The 25,665-nt window shown below is 40.6% G+C and overlaps 1 protein-coding gene across 5 annotated transcripts in view; it reads left to right on the top strand.

The window, feature by feature from the left end:
- elfn2b (extracellular leucine-rich repeat and fibronectin type III domain containing 2b) overlaps positions 1–25,665 on the top strand; it is a 77,590-nt gene that overhangs the window by 23,900 nt on the left and 28,025 nt on the right. For 4 of the 5 annotated variants that reach the window (XM_086184752.1, XM_086184753.1, XM_086184751.1 and 1 more), the window contains one exon: positions 8,908–9,136. The gene's annotated coding sequence lies outside the window, so the exon portion shown is untranslated. Of the gene's footprint in view, positions 1–2,333; positions 2,533–8,907; positions 9,137–25,665 lie in introns of those variants that run through there. The other variant, XM_086184754.1, reaches the window with a different exon arrangement.

Genomic DNA, 25,665 nt, shown 5'->3' with positions numbered 1-25,665 from the left:
TTGATGTGAATTAGTGCACGGGAGTCAACTCTTAAAATGTGGCAATAATAACTAACTAGTCTGGAGTCTCTTGTGGGGCCATGTTGCTCATATCAGTGTTTAGCTAAAACTCTACAAGTGACAGTGATGTGATGGAGCATTGTTGAATATTGATGTATTTGGTGTTGACATCATTTGACTTGTAGAAATACACCCTGGAAGCCTTAAACAGCAGCTGGACTAGATGTGCATTCATTATTGAGAACACCATGGAGACGAGATGGAGAACTTCTGTGTGGGAGCAACACATGAGATCCTTCCTCTGAGTTGTACGGAGGCTGAAACACAGACGAGCGCAGTTCCTCTGAAACCACTGCTGTCAGCTATGGTGTTCCACAAGGGTCTGTGTTTGGACCAGTCCTCTTCACTCTATATCTGCTTCCATTAGGTCACATAATAAGAAAACACTCGATTAATTTTCACTGCTACGCAGACAACACACAGCTGTATACTTATCAATGCATCCACATGAAACAAATCAACTGACAATACTTAAAGCCTGTCTAAAGGACATAAAAAATGGATGACCTGCAATTTCCTTTTATTAAACTCTGAAGTTGTTATGCTGCACCCAAAACACTTTAGGAACACCTAATGAGATAGGTACCCTGGATGACATCACCCTGGCCCCCAGCACTACCGTAAGGAACCTGGGAGTTCTCTTTGATCAGGACCTATTCTTTAACTCCCACATAAAAACAAATCTCCAGGACGCCTTCTTACACCTACTAACATCGCTAAGCTCAGAGACATCCTGTCTTCCAGGCTGGATTACTGCAACTCCCTCCTATCAGGCTGCACTAAAAACTCCCTAAAGACTCTCCAGCTGGTCCAAACCGCTGCTGCCCGTGTGTTGACTAGAACTGGTCAAAGAGACCATGTCTCTCCTGTCCTGGCTTCTCTGCATTGGCTCCCCGTCAAATACACAATAGAATTCAAAATTCTTCTAACATACAAAGTCCTTAACAATCAGGCACCTTCATACCTGACAGAGCTCTTAGTCCCTTATTACCCAGCTAGAACCCTTCGCTCCCAGGATACAGGGTTACTTGTGGTTCCTAGAGTCTCCAAAAGTGGAATGGGGGTCAGGGCCTTCAGCTATCAAGCTCCCCTCCTGTGGAACCATCTCCTAGTTTCAGTCCAGGATGCAGACACACTCTCTACCTTTAAGAGCAGACTAAAGACCTTCCTTTTTGATAAAGCTTATAGTTAGGCTGCTTAGGCTGGTGCTTAGATATGCTGCTGTAGGCTTAGACTGCTGGGGGATCTCCCATGGTGCACTGGGCTTCTCTCTGCTCCTCTCTGTCCTCCTGTACTCATATGCGTTACTAACTCATCTTCTTCTCCAAAGCCTTCGAACTCCCCTCATCCCAGATCCTGGGTGCTGCTAGAGGAGACTACAGACCTGAAGAGGCTCAAGCTGCCACCCATAGCTCCACCTACTCACGTCTCTGTCCGTCCATCAGTCTCTTCCCTTTCTCTCCCTCTTTATCTCTGCCCCTCTTTTTCCTTCTGTATATCTGTCTTTCACCATTATCTGTCTCTGTCCTGTTCTCCTGCTCTCTTTCCCCCAACCAGTCAAAGCAGAAGGCCATCCCCATTGAGACTTGATCTGCTCTACATTGTGTTGTGGGCGGCATGGTTCAGGGGTAGAGTGGCCGTCTAGCAACCAAAGTGTCGCTGGTTCGATCCTCACTCCTGGTGACCATGTCAAAGTGTCCTTCAGTAAGATACTGAACCCATAATTGCTCCTGATGAGTAGGTTGGCGCCTTGCATGGCAGCCTCCACCATCAGTGTGTGAGTGAATGGGTGAATGAGACGACGCTGTAAAGCGCTTTGAGTGCCGCTAAGGTCGAAAAGCGCTATATAAATTGAGTCCATTTACCATTTTACCATTTACGTCCCTCCCTGTTGAAAGGAAGGTTTTCGTCACCACTGTTGCAGGATGTGCTTGTTCATGGAGGATTGTTGGGTGTAAATTCACTGAAGGAGTGTGGTGCTGGACCTGCTCTACTTGTAAAGTGTCATGAGATAACTTTTGTTGTGATTTGGTGCTAGACAAATGAAATTAATTTAACTTTACTTGACTACTTTAAACTAGGGCTGCAACGATTAGTCGACGTTGTCGACAAAAATCGATAATAGAAATAGAATGAATGATGAATTCCATCGTCGACTACTGTCGCCAGACGCGTTTTTCCAACAGAGTGAGGCATCTCACTTCATTATAATCTCTGCCGAGAGTCGCGCATGCGCAGTAGCGTCTCTGTCTCTGAGCGGCAACATACAGAAATGGCGGCGTCAACATCAGGTACGCGCACCAAAACTTCTAAAGTTTGGGAGCATTTTAGCCTGGATACGGCGAATGAAAAGACTACTTGGAAAGTTTGCAAAGCAGACCGTGCGTGTCATGGCGGTACCTCGGAGATGCAGGAACATTTGAAGAGAGAGCACGTCGGGCAGTTGAAGGAAACGGAGTCTGACTCGCCTCGGTGAGATTCAAGTCACATTCAAGCCAATACGATTTTTATGACATTCATTGTACATTTTATAAGCGTATTTTCACTATAAAAAAAATTTATTTGATTTTGATTTATTTATTTGCCTGTCCCTAAAAAATGGACAGAGGTTTATTTATTTATGGATTTATTTCTCTACTGACCGAGCACTGGTTTTAGACAGGACATTATTTAATTTTTGTACGAATCCGCTGTTTGTTCAATGAAAGATGTATTTTTCATTGTACCCATCTTTCTTGTGTTTGCCACATAATTAAATCAACTTCATGCTAAATTTAAGAAAAAATTAATAATTTTACGATTAGTCGAGTAATCATTTCAATAGTCGGTGACTAGTCGACTATTGAAATAGTCGTTAGTTGCAGCTCTACTTTAAACTGAGTTGTTCACCGTGACTGAAGGCAAGGCAAGGCAAATTTATTTGTATAGCACCATTCATACACAGGGCAATTCATAGTGCTTTACAGAGGGAAAGAGAAATTGAAAGTTAGAATCAATTTAAAATTGAAAACATGAATTAAAACATTTAAAAATCATTTAAAATCAATTACACAGTTTAAAATCAATTCGACAGCAGACAAATTAATATTAAATCAATCCATCAATACCAAATCACCCAGATCAATCCCAAATCAATACACTATAAGAAGGCTGCAGTAAACAGCAGTGTTTTCAGCCCTGATTTAAATGAACTGACAGTTTGTGCCCCCCTCAGAGTTTCAGGGAGTTTGTTCCACAAGTTTGGACCACAGAAGCTGAAAGCAGCTTCACCCTGTATGGTTCTGACCCTGGGGATACTGTGTAGACCTGTCCCTGATGACCTGAGGGGTCTGGATGCTTCATACCCAGTCAGCAGCTCTGACATGTATTTAGGCCCAAGCCCATTCAGTGACTTATAGACCAGTAACAGGACTTTGAACTCAATCCTTTGACACACAGGGAGCCAGAGCAGTGATTTAAGGACAGGTGTAATGTGGTCCATTTTCTTACTGTTGGTCAGGACTCTGGCAGCAGCATTCTGGATGAGCTGCAGGTGCTTGATTGACTTTTTACTGAGACCTGTAAAGACACCATTACAATAATCTAGCCTACTAAGAATAAATGCATGGACGAGTTTTTCCATGTCTTGTTTAGAGAGAAATCCTTTAATTCGTGCAATGTTTTTGAGATGATAATAGGCTGATTTAGTGATAGTTTTTATGTGGCTCTTAAAATTCAGGTCTGAGTCCATAACAACACCAAGGTTTCCAGCTTGGTCGGTGGTTTGTAGTGTCATTGAGTCAAGTTGGCTGCTGACCTCCAGCCTTGCGTTTTTGGGACCAAACACAATGACTTCTGTCTTTTCTGCATTGAGCTGGAGAAAATTCTGGCCCATCCACTGATTGACCTGTAGGATACAGTCGCTCAGTGGATGCAGTGGACTGTAATCGCATGGTGACACTGTAATATAAAGTTGCGTGTCATCAGCATATGAGTGGTAAGAGATGTTATGGTGCTCTATGACCTGGGCCAGTGGGAGCATATAAATGTTGAACAAAAGTGGCCCAAGAATAGAGCCTTGCGGGACCCCACATGTCATCTTTGTTCGCTCAGATTCACAGTTCCAAGACAAGGAAGTCACGATCCTCTCCGTAAGATCTGAGCCAATTTAGCACTGCACCAGAAAGTCCAACCCACCTCTCCAGTCTGTCGAGCAACAGGGTGTGATCGACTGTGTCGAATGCGGCACTAAGGTCAAGTAGTACCAATACTGATATTTTAGATGCATCAATATTAAGGCGCATGTCATTTAACACCTTAATAAGTGCAGTTTCAGTGCTGTGGTGTGGTCGAAAACCTGACTGGAAAGCACTGAAGAGATTGTTTTGGGTCAAGAAAGAATGAATTTGTAGATAGACAACTCTCTCAATGATCTTTGACAAAAACGTAAGGTTAGATATGGGTCTGTAGTTACTTAGTACTGAAGCATCCAGATTAGGCTTTTTAAAGAGAGGTTTGATTACTGCAGTTTTCAGTGCCCTGGGAAATTGACCTGATTGAAGAGAAGCATTTACTATCCTCAATACATCTGATGAAACACAATTAAAAACACTTCTCAGCAAGCTTGTAGGCATCATATCAAGGCAGCACGTCGTGGATTTTAAATTCTGAACCGTTTCTGTCAGAGTTACATGGTGTATGGGTTGAAATCTTTCTAGATTTCTGAGAAACTGAGGAGGAACTGGTGACAGAACTCAGTTGCTTTTGGAGGAGCCACATACTGTTTGTCTTATCTTCTGAATTTTATCTGTAAAAAAGGCTGCAAAGTCATTGCATGACTTGTTGGACACCAGTTCAGCAGGAATAGATGCCGAAGGGTTTGTCAGTCTGTCGACGACAGTGAATAAGGTGCGGGCATTGTTGGTGAAGAGTACAAAGCTATTGTACTTGGATAAATAGCAACAGCATGGGTATAGTATGGGGACCGTTGAATAAACTGCAGGAAAACTCTGCAGGCCCTTGAGTGACTGAAGGTACAGCTTGAATATACCAGCCATATAGAGAGCATTTACAGAATGTTTCTTTTAAACATTTACTTTGAAACTTCATCCTGGCCACATATTAAAGTAAAAATATAATCCTCAAGAAAAAAAGTCAGAAAAAAACAACACTGTCGCAAAATGTTGCTTCTAAAACCAACATTTGATTGTAATCCTTTAACTATTTGTATTGTTGTTGCATCAACTATGCACTTGTTGTTCTCTTGAGGCAAAAACATTTTTTAAAAATGACCTCATCTGGATTGATTATTTATAAGCAATGAAGTATTAACCAAGTTCTGTGTTGCACCATTTCACTGGACTTTATTCCTACTCATTAATTCGAGTTTTGCATTACTTTTTGGAATTTTGTGGTGAAGACCTCATTGATGTAAAAATATATCTGATTTTTTTTGGTTAAACAAAAATAAAGACATGAAGGACTTCTGTATCCTGTTATCAGGCAAATATGTTGAATGACCTTTCGAAAATCTACATTACATGTGTTACAATTACACGCTGGCACCATGGAAACGGGGCCAGTGGCGACTTTTGTGATGGACACATAAAATCCTTTGTTCAGTGGCACTTCAGTGCAGTTAAGTGGCGTTATTTAATCCTTCCTCACTGAGCGCAGCTTCTTGAAATGAAATTCACTGTTGTAAAATGATAATTTATTATGTTTCATCCATGAAAAGTCCATTTCTGTTCAGGAAAATGATATATTTGGATGGGTTTAGGGAAAGCTTGTATGACTTGAAGTCATGGGCCCGGCCTGGACCCCAACCCTATTAACTGCCACCTGTACTGAGAGGGTTTCAAGCTCGCAACTTCTGGGATGAGGATGTGGTTATTACATATATTTTCTCTGAGATCATCCTGGTTAAATTGCACGCTGAAAAGAAAATGGATTCTTTTCTTCCACACAAATTGTAGCATTTATTCGAGTACAATCTTGATTATCTCTACAACGTATTGCTTTTATTCTGGTATCATTTCATTCTGGGTTTGGGTAAACGGCGCTTGTCTTCTCCTTGTCTGGCCGTTTTCCTCATGCAACTTGACTACATCTGTACTTTTTCCACAATATTTACAAAATGTCATGGTCATGGTGTGATCCTGGTCATTGTCTGACTACAATGGGTTTTGTTTTTTTGTTTGCAGTATTTCCTTTTGTTTAAATGAGAACTGTTTTAGGGGCTTAAAAGTGCAGCCTTTTGAAACTGGGTTACAGAGTGTAATATTTCAGTGCCATTGTTACCGTTGCTATGTATTCTGGTATTGTAGAGTTATGAAGTTATGTTTTAAGCCTCTTTGCTGTGAACGAACAGAACGACCACAGCTGTCACTGGGAGTGGCGGCCGCTTTTCATCGTCTGGTTTCTAGTTAGCTGTGTTTGAACGCTTTCACACACTGTGCTAAGAAAGCATTTGTCAGCAGACACGTGGTCTTATTCTGTGGAGTTTGTTGCCAAGTGTGTCAATGTTTACACCACCTAGTGGCAGGAATGAATACTACACTTTAAATGGCACTGCCACTTTAAAAAGATTTTTTTTTAAACGCAAAAGGAGAACTTTCCCATTTTTAGCAAATCTGTTGTCACGTAAAAAAGGTTTTCGTCCTCATATGCATGACCCAATCTTTATCCAAGCATCTTGAATGATTGGTTATACCCTTTGATAGTCATAAAACATTCTGTTATATTTCTAACCCTGAACATCATCTCATCTTAGACAGAACAGCATTTAGGGTTTTTGAAAGGGCTCACCAAAAAATATTCATCTTGTTCCATCTGACTGCAGGATCCTGATACTGTGTGTTAAACAAACTAAAGTGATGCAAAGGAAGAAACTTTAAAACCGGAGCATCGTACTAAGAGCTTGGAAATACGCCACTTAAAGAGGAAGGCAAACAAACTTCCTGCATTTCAGCTGCTGCACATGCATCATTCTAGACAGTTCAACCCGAGCATGCAGGCGGAGTCGATGCTAGAAAAACACGTTTCCTGTTTAGGGAGGAAGCTTGAACTTTTATCCTCTCAGACAGTTCGAGCACACACTTAATCTGCTACAATAAGCCTACATGTCTGTGTGTGTAAGAGTGTTTTAGTGGGTTGGTCTGCCCCCCCCCCCATGCGTATACGCTTGTCTCCTCTAGACGTGATCATGCGTAATGCAGCTCTCCTCCATTTAACTCGTGAGGGAGGAGCAGGATCAGTCCAGTATTATTGCTGATAATGGGATGTCACAGACAGCTCTCTCTGGGGCAGCCAGCAGGGCGCTCTCTAACTGATTTAGACTCTGTGTGTGTGTGTGTGTGTGTGTGTGTGTGTGTGTGTGTGTGTGTGTGTGTGTGTGTGTGTGTGTGTGTGTGTGTGTGTGAGTGAGTGAAAGTGCTGGAGGGAACAAAAGGTGGGGAATGGGGAGAAGCGGAGAGAGAAAAGGGAGGGAGAGAGGGAGGGAGAAGGCTCTCTATTTCTCTGACAGTTATTTGCACCAATTATTCATAGGTAGGTGGAGTGTAGTGCATGAGGGTTGAGGTGTGTTGTGACAAGTGTCCTGACACAGGAAGGTAAAATCTCATTACACATAGTACCACTTACAGATCGAACCATCTGTCGACTATCACCTCTCCGATGCACCATCCACCATTGTTGTCACCATTACTGTTATCCCGCTTGTCTGCCCTGCTGATGTTAATTTAGGCGAGGCACATCAGAAATAAAGCGAGAGGAATAAAAGAAGAGATAAAGAGAGAGAGATGGAGAGCCGTAACTGAATGTGATTCGATAGATCTGGTGATTCTTCTTGGTCTCCACCCTTCTCTCATTCCGCCACCCGTCCGACGCTCAGCTCAAAGAATTTCAGACTATAGTCACATTCCTGCTTTTCAGTCAGTGTTAAAGAAGCTTTTCTACTTTTACAATAAAGTCTTTCTTATCCTTTCTGTTATGATGTCATCATTACCGCCATTGACGTTTATATTGAGGCTTATTTTGACCTACGTTTTCCTTTATAAATACATATGTAGCGAACAAATTGCAGATCGATGAAATTAAGAGCCTGCATGCATGTTTTCCATTTTCTGTACATTAGATAAGATCAACTTTATTGATTCCTGGATTCTAATCTTGCAGCAGCGTGGAAGTGCTGTTGGGAAAGGAAGTGAGTGAGAAATGGAATAAGTACAAAATAGAATATTAGAACTCTGACCACCTTGCATTTTAGAGACCATATACAGTACATTCTCCTGTCATTTGTTATAGATAGATGTGCATGTACAATGTGTGTGTGTGTGTGTGTGTGTATATATATACATACACATATATAAATGTATGTATATATATGTATATACATACACATATATGTATATGTGTATATACACGTGTATATACGTACAAAACATGTAAATATATATATATACAGCATATGTATGTGTATATGTATATATGTGTATATATATATATATATATATATGTATATATATATGTGTATATATATACACAGCATATGTAGATAGATGTGTGTGTGTGTGTGTGTGTGTGTGTGTGTGTGTGTATATACAGACCGCAGTACTCAGTGCATAATTGTCGTTTTGCTCTAGGAGCAGCAATTGTACAATAAAAGTAAAACTAGTTTGTTCCATATGATGATTGACGGTTTCAAAAGTCTACATACATAGAAAAATAGTGCAAAATTAGTTATGGTGTGATATGATAGGGTCTCTCAGTGCACAATCCAACACAAGAGAATGTTCTGAAAAGACTATTGGATTTAAAATGAATGTTCTTATTTTTTAATTTCTTATGTCCTCTTTCATTGTTCCCTAGTTCAGCTCCTGGCAGAGCAGCGAAGGACCATATTCAAGTCCAAGAAGAGTTACAGCACTGTCTCACTCTGTCGCGCTGACCCAACCACCTGACAACCTTTGGAACATCATTCCCTCGCCGCAAAAACTTCATGACGGATACACAACAGAGAGTCCAGACGAGAGAAAGGAGCACTTCAGTGTCTCGGTAAACCCAGTTGAGGACAGAGGAGGCGACAGGGAGAACACAGGTAGGACAGTCCTCTTCCAACATTGAGGGTCTTCATCTGATTTGAGAAGACAAAAAGGTTTTAACACGTCTTTATATGATCGCAATTCATTCAACAAGATTTACAGCATTCATGTGATTCAGCGTGTGTGTGTGTGTGTGTGTCCTGGGGATGTAACAGCATGTCTGACCTTTATCTACTCATAGTGACACACATCAGCAATGATATGATGGGAGGTAATAGTACTATCACTGTCACGTGCTCTGCTTTACCCTATTGTCAGTGTCTAGGGTTTCCATTCATGTGTGTGTCGCATTACTCAGCAAATCCTGCAAATTATGCAGTAAAATTCAGTCACACACAATGTTATATACTGTATATACTTAGTTTTGGAGACAGAATTGTCTGGCTGGTTCTGGCAATGATCCTGTTTGGGATTAAACTTCATTAAGTCAATTTAATTTTACATTTGGGTTTATATTTAAATACTCACTTAAATTATTATTATTATACTTAAATTTACTAAATGGATATCGCATTATTTCTGCTTCGAAGGCTCCAGTATGTGGTTAAGATTGGGGACGATCAGGGGTCAAGAGTCAAAAATAGAAAGCAAACTAAACTGTATTCTCCTCTCTTTAAATTAGATTTCTGATCCACATCTTTCACAAACCTCACAGGAAAAGAGAAGAAATACAGTAACAGTGGTGGCAAAAGTGCATTACATGATGGAAGATGGAAATATTTACAAATGTGTATGATTGATTGATTGATTGATTGACAAATGTATTTTAAATCCACCAATTAGTTGATCAAATGTAGAAGCCCGTTCATCACGATTTGGGCAAAAAACAAATATTGAACTTACAGATACAGATTTGTGCATAGAAAAAAAAACCCTGTAATCTTTTGTTTGTATTTATTTACAAATTGTGAAAGCCTTGCGTACTGCCTGACAGACACAAATCAGGTTACAGTTGTGTGTTGATTTTTGAGACGTCTTTCACAACTTCCCTAAATACACACTAATCATCATTCAGAATCCTATTTTTTCATTTCAGTATTACTTCACTCACATTTGTGACCATCCTGAGTCTCTTTTCTCAGGCCACCACACAAGCTTCAGCAAATATAACCTGATTTTCTTCAACACTCTCGTCATAATTACTAATGCCGCTAGAGGGCTTCGTGACTTGGCCGTAAACACATGTCGTTTTGGGTACACTTGCTGGAACATCTGTTTGTTTTTTTTCCCTCTTTCTTGGGGAGGACATTCTCATGCAAGCGTATGTGCAGCGAGAAGAAATTAGCACTAGGATGGAAGCGTTAGTTAGTGTCTTCACAAGCATATATTATAACATCTTCACTGCTTTTATTGCACTTTCACTGGCACCAATGTCATTAGTGCTGACAGCGTTGCTCTAACACAGCTATTATATTCTGTCTGCATGTGCTATGCGAGTGTGCTGCATGTGTCAGGCAGAGATAAAGTAAAAGCAGTAATTGTTGTAATTACTTCGTCTCTATTTTCTTTCCGCCTACTGGCCCAGTGTTGAGAGAAATGTTGCCACTCTTGGGAGGACTGTAATGCAGAATAAACTCGTCTCAGTTCATCCTCTCTGTGTTTGAGGAAGTTTCAACAGTTCAATACCGATAATATGTATTTATATTCATCGCTATTGTCAGACATCTGTGCCAGCCGAATAGCAAAAAAAAAAAAAAAAGTGATGCGTGTATTTATTGTTCAAAGGCGTTGTTTCAGAAAATCCTTGTGCATGAAGAGACATCAATAGATAATTTGTGAAAGATTAAAACCTTAACTGGAGTAACTCAGAATACATTTGATGGATGCTAAAAAATCAAGCAGTATTTAGACATCAATCTTCTCAATCCGGCTTTTTTTTTGTAAACTTTGCCTTGCTGAGCAGAGGAATTGTCTAGAATGAAATCATGCATGCACACAGTGATCGCTGTTCTTCAATGTCAGACATGGTTTCAAGCAGAAACATTCATTTCAGCACAAACTCCCAGAGTCTCTGTGGGCACGACTGGAGTGTCCTTACATGCACCACCAGTCACCGTGAGCTTGAGCCTCTCTGATGGACCCGGTGATGCTTCCTCACAGGGAAACTCCTTCAGTAACAGCAGCAGCAGCTTTAGTAGGAGGCTTACAAATTACAAATTTTCACACTCAAATGTGGACATCAGTCAAATGAGGTTGAGAAAGTTGACAATTACATGTAAAATCTCATCCGACCAGCGTCACACCATCTGTTGTTAATAAGAGCGGCAAGCCCCGCCTCTTTTGGTTTGCCTCATGGATTTATTCCTGTCGCCTGGACTGTCTTAAAGTGATACTTCACCCAAATGTGTACTTTCCCTTCCAAGTACTCACAAGTACGTGTTTTGAGATCAAGCAAACAAATTATAACTCATCCACTTCGTTGCCACTGTGACTGAATATGGGTGAGTTGATTCAACTGGATGCCCCAGCTGGTTGCAGTCTGTGCTACCGTGACGGAGCACAGAACCGGAAGTGTTTGACTTTTTTTTCTCAGCTCAAATCAAATGTTTATGGGTTACTGATCATGTGGTTAGAAAAAAAAGATGATGTGGATTGTACCAGATGATGCTTCAGAGAGCTCATCTCTGGGCAGTTGTGCTGTCGTTAGCTGTCTGTCGTTAGCTGTCTGTCGATATCCGCTTCAGGCCAGAGACACGTAGCTGGCACCTTCTGCTGGCTGAAGACATAAAGAAGTTACACAAATAATATCAAACATCTTTGCGAGTTCCAGGTTCTCATTTCTGAGTACATGAAAAGCAAAATACACTTTTTGGGTGAAGTGTTACTTTCACACTTTCAGTGGCACATCTCTCACAAGCCTGTACACCGAAGCCCAATCTCATATTGCACATATGAATAATAGAATATTAAATGATAGAGTATTTGGACCCAGCTCTCTTCTTTTTGTTCCTCCTCAGCAACCTTAAGTCCAACATTGGAGTTTGACATCGGACAAACGTCACAAGCTTACGTTGATTTAATGTCCAGAGCCAGCAGGGAATCGTCATTTCGGTTCAGTTTAATTGCGTCCCAATGACCAGTTTCCGTCCTCAGGCAGGTCGTGTGGGTTTAAGTGGCTCATTCTTAGCTAATGAAAACAATCATTTCTAGTCTCAGGTCATCATAAATGGATGAAGGTATGAATATTATATTCAGTCTCTGCCAATAATCCAAACACACGTCACCTTTTAAAAGAGGGAGACAAAAGCCAAAAGCTATACTCCAACGATTTCATCGTAAAACTTAACAATGGTTGCATTTATTAGAGCCGCTAACGTTCAAATGTAGCGTGCTGCGGTACTTTTGAATTGTGCGCTGGAGCATGTGCTCATGGCTGCATGTGTGTCAGATGCTCATTTCAGTAAATATGATGCCATGTGTAAAGTTACGTGAATGGGCTCTACATAATCATCTGTGACCTGCTTAATCAGGAACTGTAACCTCGTGAAAACGTGTACACTTGGCCACATCCGAGAGTGACGTAATCGCCTGGATGAGCAAATTCCCTCACTGTTTGAAGCCTTTTGATCGCGCTCGTCATAGTGTAGGCCTGTGAGAATGGGTGCTAGGGGACCTTGTGTGTGTCAAGAGAGTGAATAAAACATCAAATAGTTTCAGAGTCACAAACCTACAACAGAGGAGCTTTAGCCACAGTTAGAAGTTTCGGCCCCATCTTCGGTTCAAGGTGAATTAAAAAGGTGCAACGTTGTTAAACTTCTATTTTTGTATTTTTTTGCACTGACATACTTAGAAGAGAATTTCTTGAACCGCAACTCACTTCAGTAAGACAAACAAATGTTCGCCTCCAAATTCAATATTGTCTTTGAGCCATTTAACCGTTTGAAGTCTGGAACACGCTCGCGTTTTTGTCAGTCAGAAACAATTCAACTGTAGGCCTACAAGAAGTTTGAACACCGAAATATCTTATCTTGATACTTAATCTATTAAATCATGAGTACTTAAGCTATCTAATGTTTTTCCAACCCTCTGTTACAACAACTTTATCGCATGGTCCGGTCAGGTTGATGTTTTGGGTTCATACGGGAAAGTTTTGACGGAAAAGGAAGCCAACAAAACTCACAGTGACACAAAATCAACAGCTCTCTATTAATCCGTCCATCGCTTCCTCCACCTCTGTATACAGATGCATTTCCTCTTTCGCTGATGTCATTTACATTTTTTAAAAAATTTCCCCGCAGTCATAATTACGACGGCCACTAGATGGCATCAGTGCACTAGACATGATTATAGGTCATCTTATATTTATGATCCATCTGCTCCACAGGCTGTTCCAATGTTATGCTCCATGGCTTTAACATAGCAGTTGCACACATAGCAAATGAATCCCTTGGCCAGGTAAAAGGCCGTTAAATGGGCAATTATTGACGAACGTGATGAGAGAGGAAGCCATTAAGCCTGCCACTCAGTGATTACTCATTGCCAGTTTGCGCAGGGATCCTTTCATGTCTATGTGCTTCTGGAAAAGCAACACTTCAACAACAGGTTTCAGATATTTTACCTGCCATTTTTTTTTCCCTGAGGTAGACATGTCAGTTTTCTTTAAACAAAGCAGAATATTTAAGAGAGTAATCTTTTTTTTTTTTTTTTTTTTTGCAAATGCTTACAGTGCAATAATTCTCTCTCATCATGTCATCTGATGGTTTGGTTTTTTTTGCTCCATATTCTGCTTCAATCAATCCCACGAGGGATATCCATAACCCTCCGGTTAACATCTTGTTACATCAGAAAAAATCTTCAGTCCGAGGGCTCACTTGTAATTAGTCATCTTGAGATCGAGTGGATGATATGTTGTCAGACATACTTAAGAGTAGCAGGCTAAAATGCTCCTTTAATTCAACATTATAGCCATTTGTCAAACACTGGAGCTGGACTTATTTCAGGAGCTGGAAGTTCGTGACTGTGATGAGAGCGTCATTTTTTCGTTTGTGTGCTCTGAGAAGCGGTTCAACCAAAGGACCGGTTGAGATGTTGTTGTTCCGAGAAGCTATTTTCTTTAAGTGCTGTTGTATGTTTGACAAATTAGCAGGTAGTCCATGGTTTTACTCTTGGCAAACAAGCACCTGAAACTGGCAGTGATGCAGTTGCACAGGATTGTAATTGCCAGCAGTGTGAATACCAATGATGTTTGTTGCAACAACAGCCAGAGGGGAACTGTAGTACTGGGACACAGAGCTGCAAAGACAGTACCATGTGTTTTCCTATTATAGCTGTCCAGTGCAACCTCAGTTTTCCAACCTGGTCGATGTGGGGTGGGAGTTTTAGGTTTACTACCTTGACGAGGCTGACACTAAAGAATTGTAAATACTTAACCACTTTAAACGTGGGTGCTGAAAGAGCTTTGTGTCCACAGGCTGTATATCATCCGTATATGTGCACATCTCCTGAAAAGTTGTTGAGGATGTGGGCAAAACAGACCAGCACCACCAGAAATCATGGGGGCGGCGTCTGCCTCTGAGACGCGATGAAAGCATTTTTTTTAAAAAGAGGGCAGAACGTAGCAGATCCACAGGAGTATGGGCAGGCACGTTAAACTGTGAAGAAGCTGATGACCAGGTGGTTCCTGAGCTCACTTTTATTAGCTATTGTGGATATCTCTTTCCCATTCAATGAGACACTGATACAGTGGGTGACATTAAAAATGTAGACAAATTGGGCAGATAATCTGTTAAGGATTAGGATGGTCCTCCTAATTTATATTTTTATATATATATATATATATATATATTCATATTCATTCCACCTAGAACTGTTCCCAAGGCCAGTGATGATGAAACTGTACTTTGAGATAAGTACATTCAGTTAATTGAGGCCAAGGTTGTGAATCTCGTTCAAAAGCATCAGTCGACTGAAACTGGCCCAGTATTCATGCACATCTCCATCACTACATCATGTGTCTTAACATGTCTGCTTGATCCACCCCTTTTAACCATCAATCTGGTAAATCCTGCTTTAATTATGAGCCGTTCCTCCCCCTCTGCCCCCCAAACTCAATCAGAACCAATCAAAGAGCCCTTTCAGCAATAATGGGATTATCGATTGGGTTGCAGTCTCAGTCTGAGAACTGTTTGTTTCGGGATGTGTGTGTGTATGTGGGCATGACAATTTGTCGCTGTGTGAATCTTTTGTGTGTGTGTGACAGAGTGTGCGCAGGGAAGTCTGGAAATAATAAATGGAGAGATATGCTGTCGGGGTGTGTGTGTGTGTGTGTGTGTGTGTGTGTGTGTGTGTCAGCATTGTTCTGAGGGTTTGTCTGAGTGTGTGGGTGCTGCCAGTCAAGGCCTGAAGGAATGAGGCATTAAACCACCTCACAGTTTGAGTCTCATCAAGTGTGTGACAGGTTTTACTGATGAGATGTGAGCTTCTTTTGACTGATCTCAGCTTTAATCGCGTTACTTTCCCTGCTATCGCAGATGTTAAACTGATGGTAAATCGTCTTTGTCAGAAGCTTTTGACTTGAGAAAGCAGATTGTGTCCATGTTATTACAGCTCAGTTCTCACTTACACCAAAGAATGTGATAAATGCTCAGTGTCTTCCTGTCCCTGTCTAATTGTCATTCTCCTGCAGTGAACTTTTTAAAAACATCACCACACCTTTTTTTTTTTCCTCATTCCCATCATCTTCATTCAGTCTTCCTTTTCAGCCTTTGAAGTGTTAATCTGCTTGCCAGGTCTGTTGGCTAATGAAGCTGCAACCTTGCAGTAATTATCAGAGCCCTGTGTGTGTTCGAGTGCCTGTGTCAGAAAACCAAGTTAAGGGAAATTGCAGTTATATAACTAGAATTGCAATTATTTTTCGGTGCAGTGATAATATTGTCATGGGGAAAATTGTGATCATTCGGTGAATGGAGAGACAGTCTTTGACAAGGCTGCGAAGGGACGTCACTGCTTTGATAGCTTTGATGTTCATGACGTATGAATGGAAGTCTTTTTGGGTCAAGAAAGAACTATCAAGACAATATTGCGTCCGAGAGGAGAGGAGAATGCTACTAGTCTCGAGTCATCCATGCTAATCTACGCCGACGTTCTCAATATGGCTTCACGCTCCACTAAATGAAAACATCAAATTACCAAGTCCAGAGTAGAAGAAGGAAGCTGCTTCATCAGAAGTCATCTTGCAAATAGATTCCGAGTTACTGCCCAAGTATTTTTTTTTTTCCAAATGAGGAATTTGACTCTGGTTTTTCTGGACAGTAATGCTGAAGCAAATATTGGAGCAAAATGTAATAGCCTACAAAAGGTCATTTGAATGCTAACATTAATGTGAATACCATTTCTAATACTAATACCAAAGTCACTGTTGTTACAGATAATAAACCTACAATAACACAAATGCTTACATTAATAGTCAACTCTTGCTAACACCAAAGCTAATGCAAATATCTTTACTAAAGTTATTGCTAAGACTGGTGCCAATATTAATACTGATGCTAATATTAACGCTAAAACTGACTATTCCATGAATACTAGAGCTAATCCTAACAGCAAAGCCAATACAAACGTGTATTGCCGAGTTAATGCAGTTACTCGTGTGTTATTTATGCAAATAGTATCTCTTCCACTAACTCTAAAACTAATTAATGAAGTAAACAATGTCCTTGTATTTTAAGCATTGTGGACGATGCTGATGATGAGTGTCTGTCAGATTTATTTAAAAGATGAAAAGTGCTTAAACTTGTCATTCTAAGCGATGCGAAATGTAAAAATGATCAATAAGAATAAGGGAATAAGACGTGTAACAGATGTTAATATTCTAGCTTTTTTATGTTTTCCTCGTCTTTTTGTGAGTTTTTTTTTTTTTTTTTCCCAAGAAGACACCCGGCCAAAGTTTTTGCCGCTTTACAATAAAATACATTGACACAATGCTGATTCCACTGCAGTAGAGAAGAACCGGGATGAGAGAAGCATCCCACGAATGTAGCAAATCATACATGTTGCATAAGCTGACCTCTCTAGTCCTTTGAGCAACTAAAAAAACAGCATTTCAGCCAGAAAAAAAAAAAAACCTGACAGGCAGAGGTTGATGCAGAGGACAGAAATATGATCGAAGACTATAATGAGGAATAAATTCTTACAACTGGCCCATGGGGGATGCGAGGGATCCAGACCCAGCTTTGAGTTTTCTTTGCCAGCACTGGTTTCATGGGCAGATACTCTGAGGAGCAGGGAGCAGTGCATGAGCGCGAGTCTGGTTTTACTGTTTTTCTACAATCTATATTTTATGAACACGATATTTCGAGGCCCATGTAATCCCTAATGTTCACTTTTCTCAGAGGAGAGTGGTAGGTTTGGGATGGGGGTGTATGCTTGTTCGTATGACCATTTCTGTCCACAAACACCTCCTTAGCACCAAATATGGACTGAATGAAGAGCAGCATTTGCATGCACGACTCGCATGGACTTTTCACACAACAGCGTTTTATACTTTGGAAAAGGCCTCCACTTTCTCCAAACACCAGCGCTTCTCAAATTCCCAACCCGATATGTGTTTTTGTCCATAGGGGCAAGGCGATGCTTCGCCATCATCTCAGTTAAATCAACCAAACATCAAATTTCAGATGTAATTCATGAAATATGCTGCAGGATGGCAATTTAATGCTGGAGTGTGTCACTTTATCTCTTTCACATGATTCAGGTGTTCGCTGAGTTTAAAGGTAGAGTAGAGTTAAGAGATGAGGACCATCGTCTAGTAGATGCCGGCCGAACAGAACTGATGATGGAGTTCACATCAAAAATGTCCGAAGGGCTGGTGTGAGCTGGAGCATAAATGGCTATTTTTTGATCAGCTGCAATACTGTTGAATTCTCATCAAAGAATGTGTTAGAGAAACCCAGGAATACCGCTTGTCCGTCCAAACTACTGTCTGCGCCCCCCATCAATCAAATAATGTAATGAAATTGTAATTACATCTCCAGGTTTTCTTAAGACAGCATGTTCACAGTGTCAGGTCACAGTGACCTTGACCTTTGACCACAAAAATCTTCTCAGGTCATCCTTAAGTGCAAGTGGATGTTTGTGCTAAGAGGGGAGTGGTACTATGAAACTGCCTGAGCTTCAAATCAAGGATGCAGTTGTTAAAAATATTTAAGATGCTGTAAAACTCTATTAGGGAACAAATACTGCTGTCTTATCAAACCGATCAGTGCACAAACGTAGGATCCCAGGTTATTGAGTCGCTTCTCTCATTTGATTTCTATTCAAACATGTGCTGAATCTGTTTAAGAGTTTCACTGGATAGGCCTTTTCATTTATTCAGTGGCTGGTATGAGAGAAAGTATTGCAGGGTATGCTGTTTTTGTTATTACTGCAGTGATTAGAGGGGGTCTTTTCTCCTACAAAACGTCCCTTTTCTTCATGTTCCATTGGTGTCTACAATGTTAAATGCTTAAAACGAGATGTGTGCGTTTCACTCTCTACTTGTGGTTTGAGGCTTCATGCTAGTCTGGGGGCACCAAACCTCTACCATGGTGACCCGTGTGAATTTAAGGACGAGGGTGCTTATCACACACGATAACGACACGTTGAGTTCAGATTAACGTGAAAGGATGTGCTTGAAATGGGCTTTAAATTCCCCCATGTGTCCTCGAACTGATGTGTGACACCTTTTTATGTAATTATGAATAAAACGGCAAAATTATTCACTCAGCTGGACATGGTCAGTTGCCCAGGGTATCTGCTACACGCGCCCCATAAAGTCCCACCGTTATCCAACCGCCCCTCCCCGCTCACAAATGAAACAATCCAGGAAGTGAAAATTTGTCATGTTTCACAAATGCAGAAATGTCATTCTTACACGATACAACAAAGCAAAACAAAAAGAAAAATACATGTAACTGAGAAGACAAGTTGAAGTAATTAAAAAACAACAACAATTCAAAACAAGATTTTCTTCCAAAATCACCACAACTTGTCTCTTCAATTTCTATCAACCTCAAATTCCACAGCAATCAGGAAGCTTATGTTTGAAAGTCGTGACAAATTGAGGGTAGATATTTTTCTCTCTTCTGTGTGTCCAACTCACCGCCAGTTAGCTAAGCACAATGACATCAACAGTAAAGGGATTTGACTGAATTATTATTAAATATTCACTTCTGCCACTCATTTTTTTGTTTTGTTTCCAGTCTTGATTTTCTTTCCTCAACTGTTACGCCGATGATGCACTTCTCTACAGCTCTATTTTTGGGGTACATATAGTATCTACCGTACTCTGCATTTGTAGTGGAATGTCATAAGTAATGGGTTAGACCACATTTGAAACATATATATATACACCTAATTTATTTCATGTGTGACCGCATTTCTTAGTTGTAACATTTGACCTCTGAAATTTATGAAAAGTTATTTCCTGCTTCGAAGGAACTAAAGTATTCAGGAGCCGGTAGTTTTTTGTTGTACAGCGTGAACTTGTCAAAAAATATGAAGAAAACCCAGTATTAACTGACTGTTTGTGTCTAAATTATAAATCCAATACAAGACGTTCGCAATGTCCATAAATAATGATGGGGATCAGTCCAAGTGCATTTTTATCCATCTACAGCGCAAAGTCATCTCATAAAAGGTGTTGTGCGTAAAAGTCCAGGATCCATTTGTTGTCCTCGTTTGTTTGTGATTGGCCCAGTTGCACTTTTGGATTTGATTATGCATCTCTTTGAATGAAAATTGCTGTTTCCCTGTTTTTTGAGTAAAAATGATAGTGACTCAGATTTCATTTTATTTAGACTTTCATTTATTCACACGGTTATATTTTCATCCCCCATCAAAACAGCAATTGGTTTTCAAGCTACAGCAGAATGGGGTGGGGGAGTGGGGGAGTGTGGGGGGGTGCAGCCTAGTTGATTTGAGCAAAAAACTGCCTTGAACTCGCACATGTCTGCTCACATTATTTCTGTAAAGGATTACAGCTGCTCAGTAAACGAACAAGCATCTCAGCTGTACACATCCCAGATTCACTGACAAGAACATGATGAGCTCTGAGGAACCGAACTGCGTCTCTACTCACTAATTTTGAGTTCAGCTCTCGAGCGACGCTGCATTTCATCTAACCTTGTTGCTCTGTGCTGATTTTTTCATGTCACTTTCTGCTGCAGCGCTCCGCTCAATCAAATAAGCAAACATGCTATTAAAAAGTTTTAGAGTTACAGTATATTTAGAATAGTTACAGGATGTTATTACTGGGCCATAACTTTGGTGTGTGTGTGTGTGTGTGTGTGTGTGTGTGTGTGTGTGTGTGTGTGTGTGTGTGTGTGTGTGGCGAGGTCTCAATTCAGGCCCACACACACATCAAGCTATCGACCAACCACACACTCATACATTGGCAGGAAGATGAAAGTGGAGCACTAAATGAGGAACGGTGTGTCGTCGGAGACCAGGCCCAGTGTTATTTTAAACCTGGGAAGCATGTCAGGGTTATATTATCTAGGTAGCCTAGAATGTGAGCGACCTGTCAAACGCTTAGCACATGTTCACACTATGGGTTGGTAAATAGATGTCGTGTCCTAAATTTGGATTCCAAACTTGTCCAGCTGTGAGACTTGGAAGGACAAATAAGTTCTTTAACCTAGCAAGTGATTAAAAAGTCTGAATATTTGGTTGTTTGACAGAGAACGAACCAATCCGACAAATGATGAACATCTGAAAAAAAATAGACAGGGGCCATCGTTGTTATGACAACCATGGAGCAGAGATATTATGTTTTCAGGTTGTCCATCTACACATTGCATTATGGGTAACATAATATCTCAGGAACACCTTCATTTCTTTCCTGGACCACATCAGCCAGCTCTGAACAGGGGATCCTGAGGTGTTCCCAGGCTTCCTCCCAGCTGAACCTGCATGAAACACCTTACTAGGCAGGCGGCCAGGTGGCATCCAAACTCAAATGCTGTAGTTAGCGAGGCGGGCAGGTAGTTGGAAGTGATCCGGATGCCGCCACTTTCTGGTTCGGACCAGCACGGCTCACTGCCGCACACAGAGATGCAAAAGCACTTTCCCCCAGTGCCGCCCATTCTGCTCTGCTTTGGCTGGCCTTATCCTGAGAGTGTTGAACATTGATATCGTCATTTAGTCAATAAAGATGAACTGATGCTTTGGTAGCCAGCGGTGTGTGTCACCTTCCAGCCTCCTACAGTACCCGGGGTAAACTAAGGCTCACTGCTCTTGGAGGAAGAGGCTCAGAGCCCAACTTCGATACGCTAAACACAGTTTGAGTTACAACTGCATTTTAAGACTAATATCACTGAACCACAACAGACACCAGATGAACATATAAAATCCAGGCATATGGACTATGAGCCCAGCTACAAAATGGTCTTAGAACTGTTCCATGTGGACTGAAGGAAGCTGATAAAAATTAATGTATGAAAAATGCATTTTTATTGCTACGTCCCACCATGGATTAATCCTCAGGACTTAGAATCTGAAATTTGATCCAAATTACCTCCAAAAGTCAATCACTCGTTACTTGCAATGTTACTCCTCTTTCTACAGAACCTGATCAAAATCTTTCTTTTCAGACGGCTGAATTTTGCCTCTCAACTTGTCTTGCGCCTCAAGAAGCAACTCACTTCTCCTCTTTTCAAAGTTTACTTGAGTCTCACCATTCTGTTTCTGACTGTTCTCTGCAACGGTACACTGAGTGATTAGTTGATTTGAATGTAACTGGTCGTCACCGGGGGTCAGCAAAACCATGAAAGTCACTCAGAAAAGTAGGAAGACATTATACATGTGAGCGTTATGAACCACAGCCAGATTCATCAAATGTTTGTGTGATTTTACTGAAGTTGTTAATTATAGGTCTATTTTTGTGCAATCGGACGAGGTGCTCTTGGCGTACTGAGGTTTGGCAGCGATTATTAGCACGTTGCGGCGAGCGTTGTATGAAACCATTGTTCTGCCGGCAAAGCCATTGTTCTTCTCCACGGCTTTATGATGACAAGCCATATGCTGATATGCCTACATGCGCGTATCATCCCACAGAAGGCGAAAACGGTTTCGGCTACGTACGGCCATAGATGGACAGATAGACAGATAAATAGACACAGGCAGTTCCACAGGGGCCTGGTTGGCTTGTTTTTGTAATCTCACCTCGTGTCAACTCAAAAGCAGCTGTTTACTCTTTTTGGTCATCTTATTCTCTGCCTGTGTCTCTACCTCTCTGCTGCTTTCACTCACTTTCTCTTTATTCTAGCACTTCTGTTCTAAACATAGATGCTTTCCCTCTGTCCCACGCTTTATTTCCACTCTGCTGTCTCTGTTTTTTTTTATTTCATTTTACTTAAGTCTTTGTGTAGTTCTTTTCATCCAGCTTTCCTTTCATTGCTTCTTTTCTGCCTCCCCACCCACGACCCACTTCTCCCTCTGTGACCTCATCGCCGTGACGGATACAGATCTTCAACTACTTTCCATCCACTTTCAATTTGCAATTCACCTCAGCTCCACTTTTGTAGATGTACAAGCTCGGATCCAATGCCCCCCATCACGCGAGACGGATGGAGGAAGAGACAAGAAGATTAAAACAACAGACAGTCCCCAAAATGTAACTTCCAGCTGTCAAAGGGGATTTTTAAGAATAAAATTTCCACAATTGTGTGGCCTACCATTCTTGTTGTAATCTGCCGTAGATAAAGAGCTAAACCTATTTGGAGGAACATGACAACTTTTTGGGGAAAATTGTTTTTGTCCATCATCCCAGAACCAGATCAAAAGTTAAACCTTGAGCTGAGAATGTCAGAGCGCTAGTTAGCTTAGCACAATGAAGGGCAGTGGATGGCTGTGTAGCATAGCATTATGGTCTGGTAGCGTCTGACGTCAACATTCAATGTATTTTACTAAATGATATCACATACTTACTAATTTTGATTGCACTTGCTCAACTCTGATGCGGATGATGCACTACTCTACATCTCCCTTTCGGGGAATGATTTTGAAAGTTTCAAATACTTCATAGGTATTTAATGTCCTAAAATATTTTTTTAAACATTTTCCATGTACCAACTTAAAAGTAATAATAACGGATTGGACCAAATTTCATACATATAAACACCTTGTTTATTTAATGTTACCATATTTCCAAATTGTATTCTTTGAGAACTATAATTTATCGGATGCAAGTCCTTGTTTACAAGGGGTTAAAAGAATTCTGGAGTCACAAGTTATTTTCCAAATTCTGGCGTGTGACATCCAAGTATTTCATACTTGTGTCATGATTTAAAATTCCCCTTTGATAATGAACTTAAATTTGATCTGATTCTGGTACTTCATGTGCTTTTTTCCCCCTCTTTTTTTTGTATTTCTCTCTACTCTATTACTCATACTTGGTGACATGAGATTTGAATCAGTAAAATATCATTAGAATTTAAAAATTGTAAAACTTTTACAAAGAATGAGTGAAGGCAGGGCTGATGACAATGAGAGACATTCCTAACCGTGCTGTCCTTACCCCTCAATTGCATCATTCGGAAAGGAAATACCGAGAATACCTAATCTGAATAAAGAGGTCTGTACACAGTCATTGTTATGCTTCAGGTTTGGTCAAAACCCTTTTCTTGAGAGGAATTGCAGTCTTAAGCTGCTTGCATCAGACTTGGAATATGGCTTTCAAGTGAGAGACTAATGGATCCTGGTTCAGAGGGGAGCACCCACGATGAAGAGGGGGAGATAAAGTGCGAGAATGACAGGCAGGTGAAGCAGTCAATTATGGGTGGGCAGGTTTAATAGAGGCAGTAGAAGAAGGGCAGGGATGAGAGATACTGAATGAAGAGTGAATATAAAATCCTGCAGAGATGATTTTCTGCAAGGCTGGAGCCGTGAATGATCAGAGTTTGGGACGGGCGAGAGGGCCGTCATATTTCTTATGAATGGAGTCGGAGGCGCAAATATTTCAAAGTCTTGATCCTTTTTATGGGAAATTCCATGGGAAATATTCTTCAGTTGTAGATATTGTCTTTCATTTGGTATGAGAGCCTGTTTTTTTTTTTTTTAAACATATTAAACTTACATTTCATCTTTTTTTTTTTTTTTTTTTTTTTTTAGGTCTTGTTAACTGATTTACAAATCGAGGAGAATTAGAAAGCCAATAAAGGATTTCCCTCAAACCTCGAACATATCATGACAAACTCTGACACCAATTCAGTTCCAGCTTGAAAAAGGTGGTTTTAAACATTTTGGCAGAAAAACATTGCAGAGCTTGTCATGATAAAAAAAATTGTAAGACATTCAAAGGGAATATTTTACTTGAATATTCAGTGTCAACTACATAAAGTAACATTCTGCTGAGAGAAAACTTTCATTCAGCTTTTATCTTGTCGAATGTGCTAGCCTTGCAGTTTAACATTAAAATGAAAACATTCAATGAAATGGAGCTGGGAAAAATGTAAGATTACATCCAAAACTGAAGATTAATCAATAAATCAATGTATTTATCACCATGGTACTCTCGTACTTGACAGTATTCTTATTCTGGTTTGAGTTATGCATGCAGATGACAAGAAGGAAAGACAACAAACATGTTTGATGAAATGGTGAAAAGCCAAAGAAGGAGAAATAATGTTTTTATTTGAACAGAAAGGAAGTATAGCAAACGGAAAACACCCACTCCAGAAAAGCAGTTGATTAAAGTTGAAATGTGCTTCAGCGTGTAGACGTGTCATCGACGGCATCCGTACGGGATGAAAGGAAGCGCCGCCGCACGTGCGCGCTGTTTGCACGGCAAGGGCTCGGCTCAGCTCATTAGGAGCTTCTGTCCTCGCAGGTTCTTGTAGTAAACACTTGCAGGATGTTGCGTCACAGTTTACTGATCCACTCACCAACACAAATTGATAGATTTCAGATATTTCACGGAGAAACAAACAGGATATCAGTGACACGATAGGCGGCTTCGTGTTTGCATGAGGGTCGTGTAATATTCATGAACCATAATCTACTAATATAAATTAATGAAACCTTTATTCATCTCTGCTGAATACAACCTGAGGAGGAAGAAGTTTATACTGTACGAGTCCATCGGCATGCTCGAGGTTTTACTCCAGTCTAGTTATGACGCTGATGTTGTTTCTATTTGAAATCATTTACTGACAGTAGATAAAAGGGATTTATTAAAAAAATTCTTTGCATTATAAAGGAAGCAAGTGGAAACACACTGAAAGGATAAAAAGCGTCTATATCATAAATTCGATGGGAAAATGATGACGGTTTCTTTGATCTATTGATATTTTCCTACTTTCTAATGATGTCTTGATTACCGACATGTTCACCTGTGCTCGCTTCTTTTGTTAGAATCTAAACCAGAACATGGTGCATCACGGGAGAGATTAAATGAAGCTCTGATTTGTCCAAACTACAAACAGAATTAAATATTCTACGGTTCATTCTTGGTGCAGGATACGCTCAGACGAGACTTTAATGAGCCACTTGGGGGAAAGTGGACTGAGCCAACAGCAAGTTACAACAGGATATAACCAAAAAAAATTAC

The sequence above is a fragment of the Aulostomus chinensis genome, chromosome 18, assembly GCF_037954235.1.
Source record: "Aulostomus chinensis isolate RoL2024-O1b breed Wild chromosome 18, RoL_Achi_v1.0, whole genome shotgun sequence".
NCBI lineage: Eukaryota > Metazoa > Chordata > Actinopteri > Syngnathiformes > Aulostomidae > Aulostomus > Aulostomus chinensis.
This window is presented reverse-complemented; position numbering and strand designations above follow the sequence as displayed.